This window comes from Bombina bombina, chromosome 4 (assembly GCF_027579735.1).
Source record: "Bombina bombina isolate aBomBom1 chromosome 4, aBomBom1.pri, whole genome shotgun sequence".
Lineage (NCBI taxonomy): Eukaryota > Metazoa > Chordata > Amphibia > Anura > Bombinatoridae > Bombina > Bombina bombina.
The window spans coordinates 1078303296-1078330163 of NC_069502.1; the positions used below are offsets into that span (position 1 = coordinate 1078303296).

The window sequence follows — 26868 nt, forward strand, 5'->3', positions numbered from 1 at the left end:
CAACTTGAAGATAGGCATTCATAGTGGTGCACAATCATTGGTCTACGCTAGGCTTGACTAAAAAGGAAAGCTTGAAAAATCATTATAAAAATTCTCAAAATTAGAAATACAAAATTATGCTAAAATCCAGACTATTTAACCCCTTAAGGACCACAGCACTTTTCCGTTTTCTGTCCATTTGGGACCAAGGCTATTTTTACATTTCTGCAATGTTTGTGTAGCTGTAATTTTCCTCTTACTCATTTACTGTACCCATAGATATTATATACCGTTTTTCTCGCCATTAAATTGACTTTCTAAAGATACCATTATTTTAATCATATCTTATAATTTACTATAAAAAATGTATAAAATATGATGAAAAAATGGAAAAAAACACACTTTTTCTAAATTTGACCCTCAAAATCTGTTACACATCTACAACCACCAAAAAACACCCATGCTAAATAGTTTCTAAATTTTGTCTTGAGTTTAGAAATACCCAATGTTTACATGTTCTTTGCTTTTTTGCAAGTTATAGGGCAATAAATACAAGTAGCACTTTGCTATTTCCAAACCACTTTTTTTCAAAATTAGCGAGTTACAATATCCCTTGACATGTATATATATTTTTTTTTTTTAGAAGACAACCCAAAGTATTGATCTAGGCCCATTTTGGTATATTTCATGCCACCATTTCACCACCAAATGCGATCAATTTAAAAAAATTGTTCACTTTTTCACAAATTTTTTCACAAACTCACTGAAATTATTTACAAACAGCTTGCGCAATTATGGCACAAATGGTTGTAAATGCTTCTCTGGGATCCCCTTTGTTCAGAAATAGCAGACATATATGGCTTTGGCATTGCTTTTTTTGGTAATTAGAAGTCCGCTAAATGCCTCTGCGCACCACACGTGTATTATGCCCAGCAGTGAAGGGGTTAATTAGGCAGCTTGTAGGGAGCTTGCAGGGTTAATTTTAGCTTTAGTGTAAAGATCAGCCTCCCACCTGACACATCCCACCCCTGATCCCTCCCAAACAGCCCTCTTCCCTCCCCCACACCACAATTGTTCCCGCCATCTTAAGTACTGGCAGAAAGTCTGCCAGTACTAAAATAAAAGTTGTTTTTTTTTGTGTGTTAAAAATAAAAAATAAAAAAAATATTCTGCTGTGTAGGATCCCCCCTTAGCCCCCAACCTCCCTGATCCCCCTAACAGTTTTCTAACCCTCCCCCTCTACCTTAGTGTAGCTGCCCCCCCTCAATATCCAACCCCCCACCCCCTCCCAGATCCCTTAGCTAATAATTAGCACCCTCCCCAGTCCTTTCTCCCACCGTATGTACAAAATTAAATGTGCCATAGTGTAGCTTTCCACCCACCAACGATCACGGCCATCGATGGCCGATGCAGAGAGGGTCAAATAGTGGCTCTCTCTGCATCGGATGGCTAAAATATGTTATTGCAGGATGCCTCAATATCAGGATCGCTTCCACCGCTTACAAATACCGACGTACAGGGTACATCCTTGGTCGTTAAGGACCTTTTTTTGTAGGACGTACCCTGTACGTCGTTGGTCCTTAAGGTGTTAATTAATATAATTTAATTAAAAATAAAATTCTTAATATATATATATACACACACACACACACATATATATATATATATATATATATATATATATATATATATATATATATATATATATATATATATATATATCCAAGTAATATAAAACTAGCAGCACCAAAGACATAACAAATGTACAGGTCCTCTTGATCCTGCTTTTATCAGCATTATTTGCAGGAACAAGGTGCACGGAGATTGTGAATTAATTAAACTACTAATCAAAAGATAAGAAATATAGAAAATAGAGGTTAAAGCATGAAATATCAGAGAAGATGAAGCCAATCTTGGCCGGCACTAGGACTTTCCTGTATAATTAACTATTGCATTACCAAGGATGGGGGTTAACCAAGGGTAAATAGCGGTACAATAAATAAACCAATTTTAAACACAAAACTTGCTACAATATATTCTAATTTATTTGCCATTATTTAGACAATTTTAAAGGGCTGTCCTGTTTGAGCACCTCAGAAATCATATCACAATATAACAAATATTGGGCTAACCAAGATGGTAATCGGCAAGTATTAAACTTGCAACTGCTGGAGTGGATACATTCGACAGAGTGATTGTGACAAGCAACTACCATGGTCATCAGCAAGTATTAACTTGCATCAGTGGAGCGGATATATCTGAAAGAGGAACCGCCTGCAGCCCGTGGGAACTCCGAAATTGGTTAGTATTTCGCAAGGTGAAGGGGAGGAGGACTATCAAAAATCAAGTGAGTAATCTGAGTAACCAAAGTTAAGCTGAGGATCGCACGGTGAAAGGAAAATAAAGTCATTGGTTTGATTGTATTGTTAAACTCCTCTCTGAAGCCAACCGGAGATCCGGGCACTTTCTAAAAGTAAATGTGTACACTGTCGCAATTGTTGCTTTTTTCACAAATGGCTTAAGGATGCAGTTAACTGAGAACTGTGCAATGTTAATTGTTTCAAAATAAGTTCTTATTTACAACATAACTGGCCACATCAGAATCATCTCTGGTGATCCCCAGCTTTAATGGACTTCATTATTTGGGTTATATCTATTATATTGTGATATGATTTGTGAGGTGCTCAAACAGGACAGCCCTTTAAAATTGTCTAAATAATGGCAAATAAATTAGAATATATTGAAGCAAGTTTTGTGTTTAAAATTGGTTTATTTATTGTACCGCTATTTACCCTTGGTTAACCCCCATCCTAGGTAATGCAATAGTTAATTATACAGGAAAGTCCTAGTGCCAGGCAAGATTGGCTTCATCTTCTCTGATATTTCATGCTTTAACCTCTATTTTGTATATTTCTTATCTTTTGAGATATATATATATATATATATATATATATATATATATACATACATAAATACATACACACACACATACATTAATACAGGTGCAAAACCCTTTAACCAAACTGCTTGTTTGAATTTCGCAATATTTCTATATTTGTGTCTGTAAAATGGGACAGCTAAAAGGGGGGGTAGGATACAGTGTCAAACAACAATTTCCTATATGTCATTTAGGCAATATTTACATCTCATAATACATCTTATAAGTGCATTTAAAAAAATCCTAATGAAGCAGATGTGAAATGCGACCACGTTGGGGATATTATTTAGTTCATATTTACATGTCATAATATAGGTTATACGTGCAACTTAAAGGTAGTTTTATATAATTTGTAATACCTTTGAATACATAGTACTGTCAGAAACATAGTACAGTACTGTAATCAGAAAGGTAATATTTGTTTTCCTAAATAAATAAAGCATTTGCATTTCAGAGCAAAAAATAAATAGTAATATATTTTTCTCTCTATATATACAGAAAGTAACAGTTAAAAAACATAAATTATGCTTACCAGATAATTTCCTTTCCTTCTGTATGAGGAGAGTCCACTGCTTCATTCTTTACTTGTGGGAATACAGAACCTGGCCACCAGGAGGAGGCAAAGACACCCCAGTCAAAGGCTTAAATTCCTACATAAGCTAAGGGAATAATGCGCCTCAACCAAAAAGATAAGGAAGTGGACAAGGCCTTCTGTCCCCTACGCTTCCCAGAATAGACAACAAACAAAGAAGAAGTCTGTATAAACTCCTTTGTAGCCTGAAGATAGAACTTTAAGGCCCAAACTACATCCAAATTATGAAGTAACCGTTCCTTCGAAGAAGAAGGATTAGGACACAAAGAAGGAACCACAATCTCCTGATTGATGTTGCGATCTGAAACGACCTTAGAAAGAAAACCTAACCCAGTACGAAGAACAGCCTTAACAGCATGAAATACTAGGTACGGAGGCTCACATTGCAAGGCAGCCATTTCAGAGACTCTGCGTGCAATAGCCAGTAAAAAAAGTACCTTTCAAGACAGTAATTTAATGTCAACTACATGCGTAGGCTCAAACGGAGCCTTCTGCAAAACTTTAAGAACAAGATTAAAACTCCAAGGAGGATCGCTAGATCTAAACACAGGCCTGAAATCTGTCCCTTGAGGGAGCTAGTAGAAAGGCCCTTCTCGAGACCATCCTGAAGAAAGGAAAGAATACTGGAAACCCTGACCGAGGGGAATCCATGCTCTTCACACCAGAATAAGTAGGTCCTCCACAGATGCGACGAGTAGCCGGCTTGCGAGCTGGAATAAGAGTATCAATAACTCTCTCAGAAAAACCTCTCTTGGCTAGGACTAAGCATTCAATCTCCATGCAATCAGCCTCAGAGAATCTAGATTTTGATTAACAAACGGACCTTGTTCCAGCAGATCCCTGCGACAAGGCTACTTCCATGGAGGAGATAATGACATCCCCACTAGATCCGTGAACCACATCCTTCACGGCCACGATGGAGCAATCAGTATCACTGATGCCCGCTCCTGCTTGATGCGGGCCACTACTCGAGGAAGGAGAGGTAATAGCGGAAAAAAGTATATTAGACTGAACCTCCAAGGCACCACCAATGCATCTATTAGCTCAACCTGAGGATCCCTGGATCTCAACCCATACCTGGGTAGCTTGGTATTGAGATGGGTTGCCATGAGACCTATCTTCGGAGTCCGCCACCTGTTGCATATCTCTCAGGATGGAGAGACAATTCCCCCGAATGAAAGGATTGTCTGCTGAGAAAATCTGCTTCCCAGTTGTCCACACCCAGAATGTGGATCGCGGACAGCGAACAGTTGTGGGCCTTCGCCCACTCCAGAATCTGAGATACCTCCCTCTTTGCTAGGGAACTCCTTGTTCCTCCCTGGTGGTTGATGTAAGCCACCGAGGTGATATTGTCTGATTGGAATCTGATAAACTGGGACAAACCTAGAAGGGGCTAAGCCTTCAGAGCATTGCTCGAAGTTCCAGAATGTTGATCGGAAGAGAGCTCTCCTCCCGAGACCAAAGGCCCTGAGCCTTCTTGGCTCCCCAAACTGCTCCCCATCCTGGGAGACTCGCATCTGTAGTCACAATCTCCCAGGATAGTCTTAAAAAGGATGTCCCTCGGGACAGGTGATCTGGACAGAGCCACCAAGAGAGCGATTCTCTCGACCGGTTGTCCAGAGAGATCTGTTGAGACAGATCTGAATGATTGCCGTTCCACTGTCTGAGCATGCACAGCTGTAACGGGTCTGAGACGGAACCTGGCAAAGAGAATTATGTCAATGCTGGACACCATGAGACCAATCACCTCCATACACTGCGCCACAGAGGGCCTTGAGGAGGTCCAGAGGGAAAGACATTCCAAAGCCAGCTTGCAGCATCTCTGGTCTGAAAGAAATATCGTTATGACTAGTGAGTCTAATATAGTGCCCAGGAATTCTTCCCTGGTGCTTGGAGTAAGAGAACTCTTTTCTAAGTTTATATTCCATCTATGGGATCGAAGAAGAGAGAGAAGAGATTACGAATGTTCTTCCGTTAGACAAAAGGATGGTGCTTGAACCAGAATATCATCCAAGTAAGGTGCTACTGCAATGCCCTGGGATCTTGCCACATGTAAGAGAGCACCCAGAACCTTTGTGAAAATTCTTGGGGCAGTAGCTAGGCCAAACGGAATACCAATTAACTGGAAGTGCTGGTCCAGGAAGGCAAACCTTAGGAACTGAAAGTGTTCCCTGTGGATTGGGACATGAAGGTAAGCATCCTTCAGATCTATAGTGATCATGAACTGTCCCTTCTGGACTAAGGGAAAGGTAGACCCTATCGTCTCCATCTTGAACGAGGGGACGTTCAGAAACTTGTTTAAGCACTTTAGGTCTAGAATCGTGCGGAAAGATCCCTCCTTTTCTGGGACCACGAAAAAGTTTGAGTAGTATCCCAAGCCTCGTTCCTCTATGGGAACTGGGAAAATGATGCCTAAGGAGGACAGATCCCAAACGCACCCCAGAAAGGCATTTTCTCTTCTCTAGATTTGATAACAGATTTGAGCAAAGGAATCTGCCCTTGGGTGAAAGAGACTTGAACCCAATTCTGTAACCCTGAGCAATGACCTCCAGGACCCAAGGATCCTGCACATCCCTGAACAAAGCTTCTGAGAAGAGCGAAAGTCTGCCCCCTACCTGATGCATAGACGGACCGGGGCTGACCCCTTTATGCTGATTTAGTCTCAGCGGGCTTCTTGCTCTGCTTGGACTTATTCTAGGACTGAGACGGCTTCCAAGTCTTAGGTTACTCGGTCTTAGTGGAGGATTGCTGGCGCTGGGATTTATCAGAATGAAAGGAACGAAAATTATTAGATTGTCCCTTAGGACTTTTCTTTTTATCTTGCGGTAGGAAGGCACCCTTGCCCCCTGTAATTGTGGAAATAATGGAGTCCAGGCCTGGACCAAACAAAATCTTACCCTTGAATGGAAGGGAAAGGAGTCTGGACTTGGAAGTCAAGTCTACAGACCATGACTTCAGCCACAGAGCCCGGCGGGCCTGAACAGAAAATCCAGCAGTTTTAGCATTTAAACAAATAATTTGGATATTCAAATCACAAATAAAAGAATTAGCGACCCTTAAAGCCTTAATTCTAGCAAGAATAATATCGCGGGGACCTTCCAACTCGATCAATTCTGATAAGGAGTAATACCAGTAGGTAGCCGCTCCCGCAACCGCGGCAACTGCCTTCGCTGGTTAAAATAAATATCCCGAATGTTTAAACATCTTTCTTAACAAAGTTTCCATCTTTTTATCCATGGGCTCTTTGAACGACGAACTATCCTCCAGCGGGATAGTAGGGCATTTTGCAAGCGTGGAGGCAGCGCCATCCATCTTAGGGGCGGAACCCCACAACTCCAATTGAGAGTCCGGGGCCTGGGAACAGTTTTTTAAAGGCAGACGAAGGGGTGAACCAATCCGCTCCCATTTGTTCTTAATAATGTTTGCCATCTTTACAGGAACAGGGAAAGTCTGAGGAACAACCCTGTCTTTGTAAACTCTATCCAGTTTAGGAATTAAAGGTTCTTCAGGCCCCTTGGCCTCTGGAACCTCTAAGGTAGCCAGAACTTCCTTTAAAAGAAAGCGCAAGTGCTCCATCCTAAATCTAAAATCTGGTTCCTCCGCAATTGAAGGCTTAGAGCAGCCGATTCAGACCCAGAAAGTTCACACTCTGAAGTATCAGAAAGAACTTCATCATCAGATAACTGTCTATCAGCTATAGCCAATAAACTAAATGACCCCTGGGAAGGATAGCAATATTTGACCTTTTGTTTGCGCTTAGCAGGGCTAGGTAAAGCACTAATGCCTGCAGACACCGCCGTTTGTAACTGTGCAGTGAAGTCTGGAGGTAAAAGGCCTCCTCCAGATGGAGGATCAGGCGTGCTATGGGAAACTGCATGTTTATTAGGAGATGAAAGCAGGGTGCGCAGCTCACGGGACGGGGACCCCTCAGAGGTGGAAGGCTCAGTGGTATCAAACATGTTAACCTTTTTTGACATAATCACATATTCTAGGCATGTGGAACATAATTGAGAGGGCGGGTATACCTCGGCCTCCTCACAATATAAACAGGCATTAGTATTAGGTATGGAGGGAGTACCCTCTAAAACGTCAGAATCCTCCATATGGGCTATGTCCTAATATAACAATAATGAACGTTATATAAAATATAAAAACTGCATCTTTATACCCCCCAATGTCTGGGGCCGTCACCACCTCCTATGGCCCAAGCACACAGAGTAAACTGCTTCTCTCCGATAACCAGCATGGTCAGAGAGTAAGAAGTGAAACTACGACCACACCTGGTCACATGGAGCACAACCTAGAACCGCCTCTGCTAAGGAAAAGCGCACCAAGCTTGTAAAGCTGCGGAGCTCTAAAGTGAAAGTAACCTGTATGTTCCAACTTCCGCCTATGAGCCTCAGAAAACATCTCACACATAACGCAGTATAAATCAAATAAAAAATTATGAGATTAATCCCCACTGTTCAATAATCCCCTTCAGGAGATATTAACCCTTGATTCCATACAGATAAAAGGGAGCCAAACTGTGACCCTGTCTTCTAGCATTACCATATGTGTAAAAAATTATAACAATCTTACGGGATCTATGCTGTGGAACAGAAACACAGCCTCTTAAGTGTGACAGTCTTGTAGCATCGCGCCTGACATGGACTTGAGTGATGAAAGTAGGTAGTGAAACTCGTCAATACTGATTGCTTACAAGCCTGCATGGCTTTGCAGAAAGACTCTCCCTGCATCTCCAGACCCTAACTTTCGTCAATGCTCTAACTGAGAGGCTGACAAGACTACTTATTATTATTATTATTATCGGTTATTTGTAGAGCGCCAACAGATTCCGCAGCGCTAGAGTACTTAAAACTCCAGTTCCATTTCAAAGGGTAGATACCCTTCATAAGGAACTACTACATATCTTCTGACACTTCTCTACCAACCTCCTGTGACGAAAGGCAAAGAATGACTGGGATATGAGGGAAGTGGGAGAGGTATTTAAGCCCTTGGCTGGGGTGTTTTTGCCTCCTCCTGGTGGCTAGGTTCTGTTTTCCCACAAGTAAGGAATGAAGCCGTGGACTCTCCTCATATTAAGAAGGAAATTTCTCTCTCTCTCTCTCTCTCTCTCTCTCTCTCTCTCTATATATATATATATATATATATATATACATATATAAAATATATAAACAGTGCCCTTCACCAATATTGGAACCCTTGGTAAATATGAGCAAAGAAGGCTGTGAAGAAAATGCTCTTTATTGTTTAACCTTTTGATCTTTTGTTAAACCACCCACACCCCCACACACACACACACAAATGCTTTGCTCTCATGGATATCAAACATTTGCAAACACAACACAGGTTTATCCAAAAAAATAATATATATATATATATATATATATATATATATATATATATATACATATATATATCATAATTATTTGCACCCTTTTAGTCAATACTGTGTGCTACCTCCCTTTGCCAATATAACAGCTCTGAGTGTTCTCCTATAATGCCTGATGACATTGGAGAATACATGGCAAGGGATCTGAGACCATTCCTCCATAGAGGATCTCTCCAGATGCATAAAATTTCAAGGTTGACACTGGTGGACTATCCTCTTCAGTTAGACCCATATATTTTCTATGGTGGTTCACGTCAGGGGACTGGGATGGCCATGGCAGGACCTTGATTTTGTGGTCAGTAAACCATTTCTTTGTTGATTTCAATGTATGTATGTATGATTGAGTTTGTTTTTGGATGAGAGTAGAGGCTTTTTTCTTGAATCCCTTCCAAACAACTTGTGGTTATGTAGGTGACGTTAGATTGTGGTTTTGGAGACTTTCTAACCCCAAGACACAACTAACTTATTTTCCAGCTGTGATCCTTGGAGATATTTTGGCCACTCAAACCATCCTCTTCACAGTGCGTTGAGACAATATACTGTAGACACATGACCTCTTCCAGGTTGATTTATAACATTTCCAGTTGATTGGAACTTCTTCATTATTGCCCTGATGGTGGATATGGGCATTATAGCTACTTCCCATTTTGTGAAGCTTAAAAACGTTTTTTTGCCGCACATCACAGCTACATTCCTTGGTCTTACCCATTGTGATGAATGACTAAGGGACTTTGGCCTATGTGTTAACTTATATTTATACCCCTGTTAAACAGGAAGTCATGGTTGATAAACCTGTGTTGTATTTGCAATTGTTTGATATGCATGAGAGCAGGGTATTTTGTGTATTTTTTTTAAAAAAAGATCAAAAGGTTAAACAATAAAGACACATTTTGACAGCCTTCTTTGCCCATATTTACCAAGGGTTCTAATATTAGTGGAGGGCACTGCTAACAAAGTCCAAGAAAAAGCACCTGGGAGAGTGCTCATTCTTGGACATTGTATTATTTTGTTAAAGGACCAGTAAATACAGTATATTTGCATAATCAACAAATGCATGATAAAAAGATAGCGCACGGGCACTTAGTCTAAACTTCAAATGAGTAGTAGATTTTTTTTTGACAAATTTCAAAGTTATGTCTATTTCCACTCCCACAGCACCATGCGGCAGCCATCAGCCAATCACAAATGCATACACGTATATTCTGTACATTCTCGCACATGCTCAGTAGGAGCTGGTAACTCAAAATGTGTAAATATAAAATGACTGTGCATATTTTAATAATACAAGTAAATTGGAAAGTTGTTCTATCTGAATCATAAAAGTTTAATTTTGACTTGAGTGTCCCTTTAAGTGACGCACCCCAGTTGTTGCAATTGATCTAGAGAGTGCACAGACATCATTTTGACATACAGTATATATATATATATATATATATATATATATATATACACACAAACACACACATTTTCAACTGTTACTTTCTGCAAAGCAGATATACAGATCCAATAAAGGCATTTTTCATATACAAGCACGTGCCAATCTATTTGAAACAGCTTTTATAAAAACAAATAGTAAAATACAGCTTTGGTTTTTCAATTCTTTATTTAAATATGAAAAGCCCTTTACTTTAATGACATTTGCAATTTGCATTACTCATAAATAACAGTTTGAAAAGCAATTATGAAAACAAAAATGTCTTGGCTATCTGCTTAGTATTCATTGGGGCAGTAATAGCAAATAAAGCAGTTCAGCTGAAACTCTTCAAAATAAATAACTGACTATAGTGAAATTTTATTGCAAGTCTATTAAATACAGCTGATGAAATATTGAAGATCTGCCATGAAATGATGATCCTGGATTTAAGAACTACTAAATATTAATATTATTTTTGATAGTTAATGAATTTATATGAACTGTCCTTAAGGGATACATTTTAGTAATGTTAAATAAATGGAGAGGGGGGCTTCATAAAATAATGTACAAATGTTAAAAATTAAGATATACTTAAACATTAGTCCTTTAATTAAACATTACAAGTATTTAAACCATGCATATAACTTGTAATTTGATTTTACAACCCAATTTAAAAAAACAATCGGCCAGATTACGAGTTTTGCGTTTTGGCTGGCTTGGTAATAACTTGCAAGTTATTTCCACCGCTCAGCATTTAATAGCGCTGCTATTACAGGTTTTCCAAAAACCTGCGTTAGCGGGCAATATGGTTGCGTTGAGCTCCATACCGCACACAAATACCAGCGCTGCTTTGAGCTGATTTTACGTGCTTGTGCACGATTTTCCCATAGACATCAATGGGGAGAGCCGGCTAAAAAAACATAATTTATGCTTACCTGATAAATTCCTTTCTTCTGTAGTGTGATCAGTCCACGGGTCATCATTACTTGTGGGATATTAACTGCTCCCCTACAGGAAGTGCAAGAGGATTCACCCAGCAGAGTTGCTATATAGCTCCTCCCCTCTACGTCACCTCCAGTCATTCGACCAAGGACCAACGAGAAAGGAGAAGCCAAGGGTGTAGTGGTGACTGGAGTATAATTTAAAAAATATTTACCTGCCTTAAAAAACAGGGCGGGCCGTGGACTGATCACACTACAGAAGAAAGGAATTTATCAGGTAAGCATAAATTATGTTTTCTTCTGTTAAGTGTGATCAGTCCACGGGTCATCATTACTTGTGGGATACCAATACCAAAGCAAAAGTACACGGATGACGGGAGGGATAGGCAGGCTCTTTATACAGAAGGAACCACTGCCTGAAGAACCTTTCTCCCAAAAATAGCCTCCGAGGAAGCAAAAGTGTCAAATTTGTAAAATTTGGAAAAAGTATGAAGCGAAGACCAAGTTGCAGCCTTGCAAATCTGTTCAACAGAGGCCTCATTCTTAAAGGCCCAAGTGGAAGCCACAGCTCTAGTGGAATGAGCTGTAATTCTTTCAGGAGGCTGCTGTCCAGCAGTCTCATAAGCTAAACGAATTATGCTACGAAGCCAAAAAGAGAGAGAGGTAGCAGAAGCTTTTTGACCTCTCCTCTGACCAGAGTAAACGACAAACAGGGAAGACGTTTGTCGAAAATCTTTAGTTGCCTGTAAATAAAATTTAAGGGCACGAACTACATCCAGATTGTGCAAAAGACGTTCCTTCCTCGAAGAAGGATTTGGGCACAAGGATGGAACAACAATCTCCTGATTGATATTCCTGTTAGTGACTACCTTAGGTAAGAACCCAGGCTTAGTACGCAGAACTACCTTATCCGAGTGAAAAATCAAATAAGGAGAATCACAATGTAAGGCTGATAACTCAGAGACTCTTCGAGCCGAGGAAATAGCCATTAAAAATAGAACTTTCCAAGATAACAACTTTATATCAATGGAATGAAGGGGTTCAAACGGAACACCCTGTAAAACGTTAAGAACAAGGTTTAAACTCCATGGTGGAGCCACAGCTTTAAACACAGGTTTAATCCTGGCCAAAGCCTGACAAAAAGCCTGAACGTCTGGAACTTCTGACAGACGCTTGTGTAACAGAATGGACAGAGCTGAGATCTGTCCCTTTAAGGAACTAGCGGATAACCCCTTTTCTAAACCTTCTTGTAGAAAAGACAATATCCTAGGAATCCTAACCTTACTCCAAGAGTAACCTTTGGATTCGCACCAATATAGGTATTTACGCCATATTTTATGGTAAATCTTTCTGGTGACAGGCTTCCTAGCCTGTATTAAGGTATCAATAACTGACTCAGAAAAACCACGCTTTGATAAGATCAAGCGTTCAATTTCCAAGCAGTCAGCTTCAGAGAAGTTAGATTTTGATGTTTGAAAGGACCCTGAATCAGAAGGTCCTGTTTCAGAGGTAACGACCAAGGTGGACAGAATGACATGTCCACCAGATCTGTATACCAAGTCCTGCGTGGCCATGCAGGCGCTATTAGAATCACTGATGCTTTCTCCTGTTTGATTCTGGCAATCAATCGAGGAAGCATCGGGAAAGGTGGAAACACATAAGCCATCCTGAAGGTCCATGGTGCTGTCAAGGCATCTATCAGGACCGCTCCCGGATCCCTGGATCTGGACCCGTAGCGCGGAAGCTTGGCGTTCTGTCGAGACGCCATGAGACCTATCTCTGGTTTGCCCCAACGTGGAAGTATTTGGGCAAAGACCTCTGGATGAAGTTCCCACTCCCCCGGATGAAAAGTCTGACGACTTAAGAAATCCGCCTTCCAGTTCTCCACTCCCGGGATGTGGATTGCAGACAGGTGGCAAGAGTGAGACTCTGCCCAGCGAATTATCTTCGATACTTCCATCATTGCTAGGGAGCTTCTTGTCCCTCCCTGATGGTTGATATAAGCTACAGTCGTGATGTTGTCCGACTGGAACCTGATGAACCCCCGAGTTGCTAACTGGGGCCAAGCCAGAAGAGCATTGAGGACTGCTCTCAATTCCAGAATGTTTATTGGAAGAAGACTCTCCTCCTGATTCCATAGTCCCTGAGCCTTCAGAGAATTCCAGACAGCGCCCCAACCTAGTAGGCTGGCGTCTGTTGTTACAATTGACCAGTCTGGCCTGCTGAATGGCATTCCCCTGGACAGATGTGGCCGATAAAGCCACCATAGAAGAGAATTTCTGGTCTCTTGAATGGAATGAAGGACACGGCATGCATTTTGAAGTTTTGTTAACCTGTCCTCTGTCAGGTAAATCTTCATTTCTACAGAATCTATCAGAGTCCCCAGGAAGGGAACTCTTGTGAGTGGAAAGAGAGAACTTTTCTCTTCGTTCACTTTCCATCCATGCGACCTTAGAAATGCCAGTACTATCTCTGTATGAGATTTGGCAGTTTGAAAGCTTGAAGCTTGTATCAGTATGTCGTCTAAGTATGGAGCTACTGAAATTCCTCGCGGTCTTAGTACCGCCAGAAGAGTGCCCAGAACCTTTGTGAAGATTCTTGGAGCCGTAGCCAGTCCGAATGGAAGAGCTACAAACTGGTAATGCCTGTCTAAAAAGGCAAACCTTAGATACCGGTAATGACTTCTGTGAATCGGTATGTGAAGGTAAGCATCCTTTAAATCCACTGTGGTCAAGTACTGACCCTCTTGGATCATGGGCAAAATTGTTCGAATAGTTTCCATCTTGAACGATGGAACTCTTAGTAATTTGTTTAGGATCTTTAAATCCAAGATTGGCCTGAAGGTTCCCTCTTTTTGGGAACTACAAACAGATTTGAGTAAAACCCTTGTCCTTGTTCCAACCGCGGAACTGGATGGATCACTCCCATTAATAAAAGATCTTGTACGCAGCGTAGAAACGCTTCCTTCTTTGTTAGGTTTGTTGACAACCTTGACAGATGAAATCTCCCTCTTGGGGGAGAGGATTTGAAGTCCAGAAGGTATCCCTGAGATATGATCTCTAACGCCCAGGGATCCTGAACATCTCTTGCCCAAGCCTGGGCGAAGAGGGAAAGTCTGCCCCCCACTAGATCCGGTCCCGGATCGGGGGCCCTCAATTCATGCTGTCTTAGGGGCAGCAGCAGGTTTTCTGACCTGTTTGCCCCTGTTCCAGGACTGGTTAGGTTTCCAGCCTTGTCTGTAGCGAGCAACAGCTCCTTCCTGTTTTGGTGCAGAGGAAGTTGATGCTGCTCCTGCTTTGAAATTACGAAAGGAACGAAAATTGGACTGTCTAGCCTTGGCTTTGGCCTTGTCCTGAGGCAGGGCATAACCTTTACCTCCTGTAATGTCATCAATAATCTCTTTCAAGCCGGGCCCGAATAAGGTCTGCCCTTTGAAAGGAATATTAAGCAATTTAGATTTAGACGTAACATCAGCTGACCAGGATTTTAGCCACAGAGCTCTGCGTGCCTGAATGGCGAATCCTGAATTTTTAGCCGCAAGTTTAGTTAAATGTACTACGGCATCTGAAATAAATGAATTAGCTAACTTAAGGAATTTAAGTTTGTGTGTGATGTCATCTAGTGTGGATGATTGAAGTGTCTCTTCCAGAGACTCAAACCAAAATGCTGCTGCAGCCGTGACAGGCGCAATACATGCAAGAGGTTGCAATATAAACCCTTGTTGAACAAACATTTTCTTAAGGTAACCCTCTAATTTTTTATCCATTGGTTCTGAAAAAGCACAGCTATCCTCCACTGGGATAGTGGTACGCTTAGCTAAAGTAGAAACTGCTCCCTCCACCTTAGGGACCATTTGCCATAAGTCCCGTGTGGCGGCGTCTATTGGAAACATTTTTCTGAATATAGGAGGGGGTGAGAAAGGCACACCGGGTCTATCCCACTCCTTAGTAACAATGTCAGTAAGTCTCTTAGGTATAGGAAAAACGTCAGTACTCGTCGGTACCGCAAAATATTTATCCAACCTACACATTTTTTCTGGGATTGCAACTGTGTTACAATCATTCAGAGCCGCTAATACCTCCCCTAGTAACACACGGAGGTTCTCAAGCTTAAATTTAAAATTTGAAATGTCTGAGTCCAGTTTATTTGGATCAGAACCGTCACCCACAGAATGAAGCTCTCCGTCTTCACGTTCTGCAAACTGTGACGCAGTATCAGACATGGCCCTTGCATTATCAGCGCACTCTGTTCTCATCCCAGAGTGATCACGTTTACCTCTTAGTTCTGGTAGTTTAGCCAAAACTTCAGTCATAACAGTAGCCATATCTTGTAATGTGATTTGTAATGGCCGCCCAGATGCACTCGGCGCTACAATATCACGCACCTCCTGAGCGGGAGATGCAGGTACTGACACGTGAGGCGAGTTAGTCGGCATAACTCTCCCCTCGTTGTTTGGTGAAATATGTTCAATTTGTACAGATTGACTATTTTTTAAAGTAGCATCAATACATTTAGTACATAAATTTCTATTGGGCTCCACTTTGGCATTAACACATATAGCACAGAGATATTCCTCTGAATCAGACATGTTTAACACACTAGCAAATAAACAGCAACTTGGAAATACTTTTCAAAGTAATTTACAAATAATATGAAAACGAACTGTGCCTTTAAGAAGCACAGAAAATATTATAACAGATAAAATAATTAAGTTATAGCATCAATCTTTGTCAGAATATACAGTTTTAGCAAAGGATTGTTCCCCTCAGCAAATGATAACTAACCCAGGCAGCAGAAAAAAATACACAAATAAACGTTTTTTATATCACAGTCAATACAGTCAGCACAGCTCTGTTGTGAATGATTACTTCCCTCAAAAAAGACTCTTGAGATCCCTGAACTCTGTAGAGATGAACCGGATCATGCAGGAAGAAAATGAACCTCTGACTGAGTTTTTCTGATGCATAGTGAAAGCACCAAAATGGCCCCTCCCCCACACACATAACAGTGAGAGGGATCAGTGAACTGCTCTAATTTAAATCAAAACTATTGCCAAGTGGAAAAAAAGTGCCCAAAACATTTTTTCACCCAGTACCTCAGAGAAAAAAACGTTTTTACATGCCAGCAAAAAAACGTTTTACCTCAATAATTAATTGTCATTTAAAACCTATTGCAAGTCCCTGCAAAATAGGTTAAGTCTATGTATACAGTTTAAAAGCCAGAGAAGTACCATTTCCCAGAAAACTGAAGTGTAAAATATACATACATGACAGCCTGATATCAGCTACATCTACTGCATTCAAGGCTGAGTTTACATTATAACGGTATGGCAGGATTTTCTCATCAATTCCATGTCAGAAAATAATAAACTGCTACATACCTCTTTGCAGATTAATCTGCCTGCTGTCCCCTGATCTGAAGTTTACCTCTCCTCAGATGGCCGAGAAACAGCAATATGATCTAAACTACTCCGGCTAAAATCATAGAAAAACTCAGGTAGATTCTTCTTCAAATTCTACCAGAGAAGGAATAACACACTCCGGTGCTATTATAAAATAACAAACTTTTGATTGAAGATATAAAAACTAAATATATCACCATAGTCCTCTCACACATCCTATCTAGTCGTTGGGTGCAAGAGAATGACTGGGGGTGACGTAGAGGGGAGGAGCTATATAGCAACTCTGCTGGGTGAATCCTCTTGCACTTCCTGTAGGGGAGCAGTTAATATCCCACAAGTAATGATGACCCGTGGACTGATCACACTTAACAGAAGAAAAAACCTAACACCTGTTATAAAGGAGCGTAAAGCTCCGTAACGCAGCCCCATTGATTCCTATGGGGAAAGAAAAGTTATGTTTACACCTAACACCCTAACATAAACCTAACCCTAAGTCTAACCCTAACCCTAACTTTAATATAATTAAAATAAATCTAAATAAAACTTACTATCATTACCTAACTAATTCCTATTTAAAACTAAATACTTACCTATAAAATAAACCCTAAGCTAGCTACAACATAACTAATAGTTACATTGTAGCTACCTTAGGTTTTAATTTTATTCCACAGCTAAGTTTGTATTTATTTTAACTAGGTAGACTAGTTACTAAATAGTTATTAACTATTTATAAACTACCTAGTTAAAATAAATACACATTTACCTGTAAAATAAAACCTATACTAACACCTAACATTACACTACAATTAAATAAATTACATTAATTAAATACAATTAACTAAATTACAAAAATAAAAAACACTAAATTACACAAAATAAAAAAGAAATGATCAAATATTTAAACTAATTACACCTAATCTAATAGCCCTAGCAAAATAAAAAAGCCCCCTCTCCAAAATAAAAAACCCTAGCCTAAACTAAACTGCTAATAGCCCTTAAAGGGCCTTTTGCAGGGCATTGTCCCAAAGAAATCAGCTCTTTTACCTGTAAAAAAAAAAAAAAAAAAAAAAACAACCCCCCCAACAGTAAAACTCACCACCCACTTAACCAAACCCCCCAAATAAAACCCTATCCAAAAAAACCTAAGCTCCCTATTGCCCTGAAAAGGGCTTTTGGATGGACATTGCCCTTAAAAGGGCATTTAGCTTATTTTCTTTGCCCAAACCCCTAATCTAAAAATAAAACCCACCCAATAAAACCTTAAAAAAAACTAACACTAACCCCCGAAGATCCACTTACAGTTTTTGAAGACCGGGCATCCATCCTCGTCAATCCGGGGAAAGTCTTCATCCAAGCGGGCAGAAGTCCTCAACGAAGCCGGGAGAAGTCTTCATCCAAGCGGCAAGAAGTCGTCCTCCAGATGGGCAGAAGTCTTCATCCAGAGGGCATCTTCTATCTTCATCCTTCCGACGCAGAGCGGCTCCATCTTCAAGACATCCGGCGCGGAGCATCCTCTTCATACGGTCCCAGCTGTACACTGAAGGTTTCTTTAAATGACGTCATCCAAGATGGCGTCCCTTGAATTCCGATTGGCTGATAGAATTCTATCAGCCAATCGGAATTAAAGGTGAAAAAATTGTATTTGCTGATGCAATCAGCCAATAGGATTGAGCTTCAATCCTATTGACTGATCCAATTTTTTGTAATTTAGTTAATTGTATTTAATTAATGTAATTTATTTGATTGTAGTGTAATGTTAGGTGTTTTATTTTACAGGTAAATTTGTATTTATTTTAACTAGGTAGTTAGTAAATAGTTAATAACTATTTACTAACTAATCTAACTAGTTAAAATAAATACAAACTTAGCTGTGAAATAAAAATAAAACCTAAGATAGCTACAATGTAACTATTAGGTATATTGTAGCTAGCTTAGGGTTTATTTTACAGGTAAGTACTGTATTTGTTTAAATAGGAATTATTTAGTTAATGATAGTAATTTTTATTTAGATTTATTTTAATTATATTAAAGTTAGGGGTTTTAGGGTTAGATTTAGGGGTTAATAACTTTAGTAGTGACGGCGGTGATGTTAAGGGCGGCAGATTAGGGGTTAATAATATTTAACTAGTGTTTGCAATGCGGGAGTGCAGCGGTTTAGGGGTTAATATGTTTATTATAGTGGGGGCGATGTCCGGAGTGGCAGATTAGGGGTTAATCATTTTATTATAGTGTTTGCGATGCGGGTGGGCCTCGGTTTAGGTGTTAATAGGTAGTTTATGGGTGTTAGTGTACTTTGTAACACTTTTGTTATGAGTTTTATGCTACAGCTTTGTAGCGCAAAACCCATAACTACTGACTTTAGATGGCGGTACGAATCTTGTCGTTATAGGCTGTACCGCTAACTTTTTGGCCTCCCAGGCAAAACTCATAATACCGGGGCTATGGAAGTCCCATTGAAAAATGATTTTTTGAAAGGTGCGGTAGTTACGTTGCGTTACGGCCAAAAAAGTGTACGGTACAGCTATACCTACAAGACTCATAATAGCAGCGGTAGTGAAAAAGCAGCGTTATGAGCCATAACGCAAAACTCGTAATCTAGCCAAATATTATTAATAATAATTTTATACATATGGATTAAGATTTGCAGTACTAAATTTAATAAAAGACTGGGATGCAAAGGGATTACAAATGAGGGAGCCGGATTTCTTCTTGTGAAAATCCAAATCTTAGTGTGTTACAGTTTCACAAGAATAAATCCGTCTTTGAACATTTCTGAGAGTAATTACAGAGCTGGAATAATCTCTCTCTCTCTCTCTCTCTCTCTCTCTCTCTATATATATATATATATATATATATATTTTATTTTTGGTGTTATATACACTATGGAAAATATACACTAAAGGGCAGATTTATCAGCGGATCATGTCCGACAGACATCAATGAATGCCGACAGCATACGCATTTATCATTGCACAAGAAGTGTCAATTAGCCAGATCGTATTGGATTGGGCGGATTGATGTCCGCAGCCTCAGAGCAGGCGGACAAGTTATGGAGCAGCGATCTTTAGACCGCTGCTTCATAAATGTCTGAAGGAAACAGGGGCATCAATCTCATCAATCTCAATTCGGAGCTTGATAATTCGGCCCCCATATGTGTATATAACACTATGGTGTTATATAAACTATGGAACTCTCGCTCTGTTTGCAACAAGCTCACTTCTATCCATGACCTCTTTATCTCCCACTCTCTCCTTCTTCTGGCTCTCACAGAAACCTGGCTCTCTCCCTCAGACACAACTTCCTCTGCCAAACTGTCACATGGGGGTCTCCACTTCAGCTACACTCCTAGATCTGATAATAGACAAGGTGGTGGTGTTGGTATATTACTTTCCTCTCATTGCACCTTTCAACAAATACAGCCCTTCTCTTTCCTCACATTTTCTTCATTCGACACACATGATTCGCTTAGTCTCTCCCCTCTCTATATGTGTTGCAGTCATATACCGGCCCCTGGCTCCTCAACTATATTTCTAGATCACTTTGCCACCTGGCTACATTTTTTTTCTTTTCCTAAAATACCCCTGCCCTCATTCTTGGCGACTTCAACCTCCCTGTTGATAATCTCACTGCCTCCTCTGCAAAACAACTGCTATTGATGTACTATCTCAAACTTCACAAACTCCCCTTTTCCTCTTTCTGACCATCACCTCCTCACTTGTAACATCACTTCCCTCCCTACAACTCTCCCTCCTGAAGAATCAAGTCATTAGATCAGCAACAGCTCGCTAGCTCTCTAGAACCTCTCCTCTCTTCCATCCCCTCCTTTTGCTGCCCTGATGAATCTATCTGCCACTATAACTCTACATTTACATTGGTCCTTGACAATCTGGCCCCACCTACCATAGCTTGGAAATCATACACTCTGACACGGTACCTATGCAGATGTTCCCGTACTGCTGAGCGACACTAGAGGAAATCTCGGAGTTCAGCTGACTTTCTTCACTATAAGTTCATCTTGAACTCTTACTATTCTGCCCTTAATCTATATAAACAACATTACTTCTCTACTCTTATCTCTACTATTTCTTAAAACCCAAACTCTTCTCCGCCCACCCTTACCTCCCACTACAACTTCTCTCTCAGCTCAAGATTTTGCCAGCTACTTCAACAACAAAATCTACTCCATTAGAAATTAAATCAGCTCTCGAAATACTACCGGTCTCCCACCCCCTCAAAAGCTCACAATCATTCAAAACCCACATACCCAAAAATTTAGCTATTTTGCCCCTGTTACAGAGGAAGAAGTTTCTGCCCTTATACTATCCTCTCACCTCACTACCTGTCCCCTCGACCCCATCCCCTCAAAGCTACTCCACTCCCTCTCTTCTACCCTTACCCCTATACTCACCACACATCTTCAACCTCTCCCTCAGCACTGGTATATTTCCCTCATCTCTTAAACATGCACTGGTCACACCTATCCTCAAAAAACCTTCTCTCAATCCAACCTCCCCATCCAACTACCGCCTTATTTTTTAACTTCCTCCTGCCTCAAAGCTTCTTGAAAAGCTAGTATATACAGGGCTATCCAATTTCCTTACATTAAACTCCCTCCTTGACCCACTACAATCTGGATTTCGCCCCTACACTCCACAGAGACAGCAAATGTTAAGGTTATCAACGACCTACTTACAGCAAAATCCATAGGCCACTTTTCTCTACTTATCCTCCTTGATCTGTCTGCAGCCTTTGATACTGTCGACCACCCTCTTTTGCTCCAAACCCTCCATTCCTTCGGCATCTGCGACACAGCTCTCTCGTGCTTCCCTACATCTCAGACCTTGTCTCCAGATACTCTCCCTCCCGTCCCCTTTGCTCCGCTCATGATCTCCTCCTCTCCTCCTCTCTTGCTACCCCCTAACATTCCCGTTTACAAGACTTTTCCAGGCTGGCTCCCATCTTATAGAACTCTTTGCCTCGCTCCACAAGACTCTCCCCTAGTTTTGAAAGCTTCAAGTGCTCCCTAAAGACTCTACTATTCAGGGATGCATACAACCTACACTAACCTTCCTATCTCCTCTGCTATTCCCTTAAACCCCATAGCATGTAAGCCTATGAGCCCAGCTGCAACAGTGCAACTCTCTGCAGGGCCCTCTACCCACTTGACCCCTGTAAATGTTATATTGTATACCACCTATGTTCATAGCGCTGCAGAATCTGTTGGCACTCTACAAATACTTGAGAATAATAATATAAATATACATACTTTTAGAAAGCAGGCACTTACTGGGCTTAAAGGTACATTGTATTGTGATTTTGTTCCCTCTTGTTTAATGTGTTCCCAATTATCCATTTTACCTGATATATATATATATATATATATATATATATATATATATATATATATATATATATATATATGTTTATACATTAGATATCACTTATGCCAACTGTAATTGTACAGACAATGTGAAAAACAAAATTTATGCTTACCTGATCAATTTCTTTCTTTCTAGATATGGAGAGTCCACCACGTCATCAATTATTAGTGGGAATATCACTCCTGGCCAGCAGGAGGAGGCAAAGAGCACCACAGCAAAGCTGTTAAGTGTCACTCCCCTACCCACAATCCACAGTCATTCGACTGAAGGGAAATGGAAAAAGGAATAATACAAAGGTGTAGAGGTGCCTGAGGTTCAGTCAAAATTAACAGTATTAAATTAAGGGTGGGGTCGTGGACTCTCCATATCCGGAAAGAAATACATTTATCAGGTAAGCATAAATTTTGTTTTCTTTCCTAAGATATGGAGAGTCCACAACGTCATCAATTACTAGTGGGAACCAATAACCAAGCTAGAGGACACAGATGACTAGGGAGGGAGAACAAGACAGGCAGACCTAAACAGAAGGCACTTGAAGAACCTTTCTCCCAGAGGAAGCCTCAGCCAAGGCAAAAGTATCAATATGTAAAATTTGGAAAAAGTATGCAGAGAGGACCAAGTTGCAGCATTGCAAATCTGTTCCACAGAAGCTTCATTTTTGAAAGCCCAAGAAGAGGAGACAGCGTGGAATGCGCTGAAATTCTCTCAGGAGGCTGTTGACCAGCAGTCTCATAAGCAAAATGAAATATACTTCTCAACCAGAGAGAAAGAGTAGTAGCAGTAGTATTCTGACCTTTACGCTTTCCAGAGAAACAGACAAACAGGGCAGAGGAGTGGCAAAAATCCTTGGTCCCCTGTAGATAGAACAACATCCAAGTTGTGCAACAAACATTCCTTATGAGAAGAAGGATTAGCACATAAAGAAGGAACAACAATTTCCTGATTCATATTTCTATCAGAAACCACTTTAGGAAGAAAACCCAATTTAGTACGAAGAACCGCCTTATCAGCATGTAAAGATAAGGTAAGGCGAATCACACTGCAAAGCTGAGAGTTCCGAGACTCTCTGAGAAGAAGAGATAGCAAAAAGAAACAAAACCTTCCAATATAACAACTTAATATCTATGGAATGCAATTGCTCAAACGGAGCCCACTGCAAAACTTTAAAAACAAGGTTAAAGCTCCAAGGAGGAGCAACAGACTAAAACACAGGCCTGATTCTGACCAAGACCTGACAAAAGAACTGAACATCTGGCACATCCGCCAGACGCTTAAGCAACAAAGAAGATAATGAAGAAATCTGTCCCTTCAGAGAACTGACTGACAATCCTTTCTCCAGACCTTCCTGGAAAAAAAAATCCTAGGAATCCTAACCCTACGCCAAGAGTAGCCCTTGGATTCACACCAATAAAGGAATTTACACCATACCTTATGGTAAACCTTTCTAGTAACAGGCAAATCATGGTCTCAATGACCAACTCTCCAAGCAGTCAGCTTCAGAGAAACTAAATTTAAATAAAGGAATGGACACTGAGTTAGAAGGTCCTTCCTCAGAGGCAACCTCCAAGGTGGAAGAGATGACATCTTCACTAGGTCTGCATACCAGATCCTTTGAGGCCACACAGGAGCTAGTAGAATTACAGATGCTCTCTCCTGATTTATACGAGCAATGACTCGTGGAAGGAAAGCAAACAGAAAAAACAGACTGAAATCCCAAGGAACTGCCAGAGCATCTATCAGGGCAGCCTGCTGATCTCTTGACCTTGAACCGTACCTTGGAAGCTTAACGTTCTGCCAAGACGCCATCAGAACTAACTCTAGCATTCCCCACTTGAGGGTTAACCTGGAGAGCACCTCCGGATGGAGTGCCCACTCCCTGGGATGGAATGTCTGGTCAGGAAGTCTGTTCCCAGTTGTCCACACCTGGAATGAGTATGGCAGAAAGACAGCAATTTTGAGCTTCCACCCACTGAACAATCTGAGCCACCTCCTTCATGGCTAAGAAACTCTGAATTCCTCTCAGGTGGTTGATGTAAGCCACTGAGGTGATATTGTCCGACTGGAACCTGATAGACTGGGCTAAGGACAACTAAGGCTAAGCCATCAGAGCATTGTAATTCGCTCTCAACTCCAAGATGTTTATGGGGAGAGCAGACTCCTCCCAAGTCCATAGTCTCTGCATTAATAACGAGTGATAATCACCCAGGAAGGTCTCTGGAAGCATGTGCCCTGAGACAGTTGCTCCTGAGAAAACCACGACTGAAGAAAGTGTCCTGTCGACTGATCTAGATCCATCCTCTGAGAAAGATCTGAATGGTCCCCATTCCATTGTCTGAGCATGCATAACTGCAGAGCTCTCAAATGGAATCAAACAAAGGGAATGATATCCATGGAAGCGACCATCAGACCAATTACCTCCATTCTGACCTCTGTCAGAAAATTTTTCGTAGATAGGGAATCTATTATGGTCCTTAAGAAAACTACCTGAGTAGCTGGAATAAGGAAACTCTTTTCCAGATTCACTTCCCATCCGTGGGAATGTAGAAAAAGACAACAAGATCTCTGAATGAGAGTTTGCTTGTTGAAAAGATGGCGCCTACACTAATATGTCGTCCAGGAAGGGCGTCATGATTTAGAAAAGGCTATTTGTAACCCATCAGTGAAATGACACTCCCTGGGAGGAACACACAGCCACAGCTGGACTTGAACTCTCGACCTTCAGCTTTGAAGGCAGCAAAGTTTACCACTAAGCCATTGTGGGACAACATTCCAAACAGAAGAGCCACAAACTGAAAGTGTTTGTCTAGAAAGGTGAATCTCAGGAACTTGTGTTGATCCCTGTGGATGGGAACATGAAGATACGCATTCTTCAGGTCTATGGTCGTCATGAACTGACCCTCTTGGACCAAGGGAAGATTGGAACAAATGGTTTCCATTTTGAAGGATGGCACCCTGAGAAACTTGTTAAGATACTTTGGGTCTAGAAACCACAAACAAATTTGAATAGAATCCTAGGCCCTGTTCCTATACTAGAACTGGAACCATCACTCACAGGGAGGAAAGAACTTCTAAGTCTGTTTTTTCTTGTCTTGTGGCAGAAAAAGGAAATTTATGCTTACCTGATAAATTTATTTATTTTACGATATGACAAGTCCACTGATTTCATCCTAACTTATGGGATATCGCCTCCTGGTCAGCAGGAGGAGGAAAAGAGCTCCACAGCAGAGCTGCATAAATAGCTCCTCACTTCCCCCCCAACCCAGTCATTCGACCGAAGTTAGGAAGAGAAACGAAAAGCCAAGGAGCAGAGGTGACTTAAGTTTAACAAAAATAAAAACCTGTCTTAAAAAAAAACGACAGGGAGGGCCGTGAACTCGTCATATCATAAAAGAAATAAATTTATCAGGTAAGCATAAATTTCCTTTTCTTTTACAAGATATGACGAGTCCACGGATTTCATCCTTACTTATGGGATACAATACCAAAGCTATAGGACATGGATGAATGGGAGGGACAAGACAGGAACCTAAATGGAAGGCACCACTGCTTGAAGAACCTTTCTCCCAAAAGCAGCCTCAGACGAGGCAAAAGTATTGAATTTGTAAAATTTGGAAAAAGTGTGAAGAGACGACCAAGCTGCAGCTTTGCAAATCTGTTAAACAGAAGCATCATTTTTAAATGCCCATGAGGAAGCCACGGCCCTCGTAGAATGAGCCATAATTCATTCTGGAGGCTGCTGTCCAGCAGTCTCATATGCCAAACGGATGATACTCTTCAGCCAAAAAGAAAGAGAGGTAGCCGTAGCCTTCTGACCCTTACGTTTCCCAGCAAAAACAACAAATAATGAAGATGTTTGATGAAAATCCTTCTTTGAAGAAGGGTAAGGACACAAGGAAGGAACAACAATTTCCTGATTAATATTCTTGTTAGAAACAACCTTAGGAAGAAAACCAGATTTGGTACGTAACACCACCTTATCAGAATGGAAAATAAGATAAGGAGAATCACATTGTAATGCCGAAAGCTCAGAAACTATGCGAGCAGAAGAAATAGCAACCAAAAACAAAACTTTCCAAGATAATAACAATATCTATGGAATGCATAGGTTCAAACGGAACCCCTTGAAGAACATTAAGAAATAAATTCAAACTCCAAGGAGGAGCAATTGGTCTAAACACAGGTCTGATTCTAGTCAGGGCCTGACAAAAAGATTGAACATCTGCCAGATGCTTGTGTAGCAAAAGAAAAGAAGCAGAAATTTGTCCCTTTAAGGAACTTGCTGACAACCCTTTTTTCCAATCCCTCTTGGAGAAAAGCTAAAATCCTGGGAATCCTAACCCTACTCCATGAGTAGCCCTTGGATTCGCACCAATAAAGATATTTACGCCATATCTTATGGTAAATTTGTCTAGTAAAAGGCTTGTGTCCCTGAATCAAAGTATCAATGACAGCATCAGAGAACCCCCGCTTAGATAAAATCAAGCGTTCAATCTCCAAGCAGTCAGCTGCAAAGAAATTAGATTCGGATGATGGAAGGGTCCCTGAATGAGAAGGTCCTGCCTCAATGGAAGCTTCCACGGTGACAGAGAGGACATGTCCACCAGATCAGCATACCAAGTCCTGCGAGGCCAAGCAGGGGCGATTAGAATTAAAGAAACCCTCTCCTGTTTGATCCGTGCAATTACCCGAGGAAGGAGAGCAAACGGTGGAAACACATAAGCTAGGTTGAACGACCAAGGCACTGCCAAGGCATCTATCAGTTCGGCCTGAGGATCCCTGGACTTGGATCCGTATCTTGGGAGCTTGGCATTCTTACAACACGCCATC

The 26868-nt window shown here is 40.9% G+C and overlaps 1 protein-coding gene across 1 annotated transcript in view; it reads right to left on the reverse strand.

The window, feature by feature from the left end:
• Positions 1-26868, reverse strand: part of TTC7A (tetratricopeptide repeat domain 7A) — a 1159252-nt gene that overhangs the window by 140118 nt on the left and 992266 nt on the right. The window lies entirely within an intron of this gene.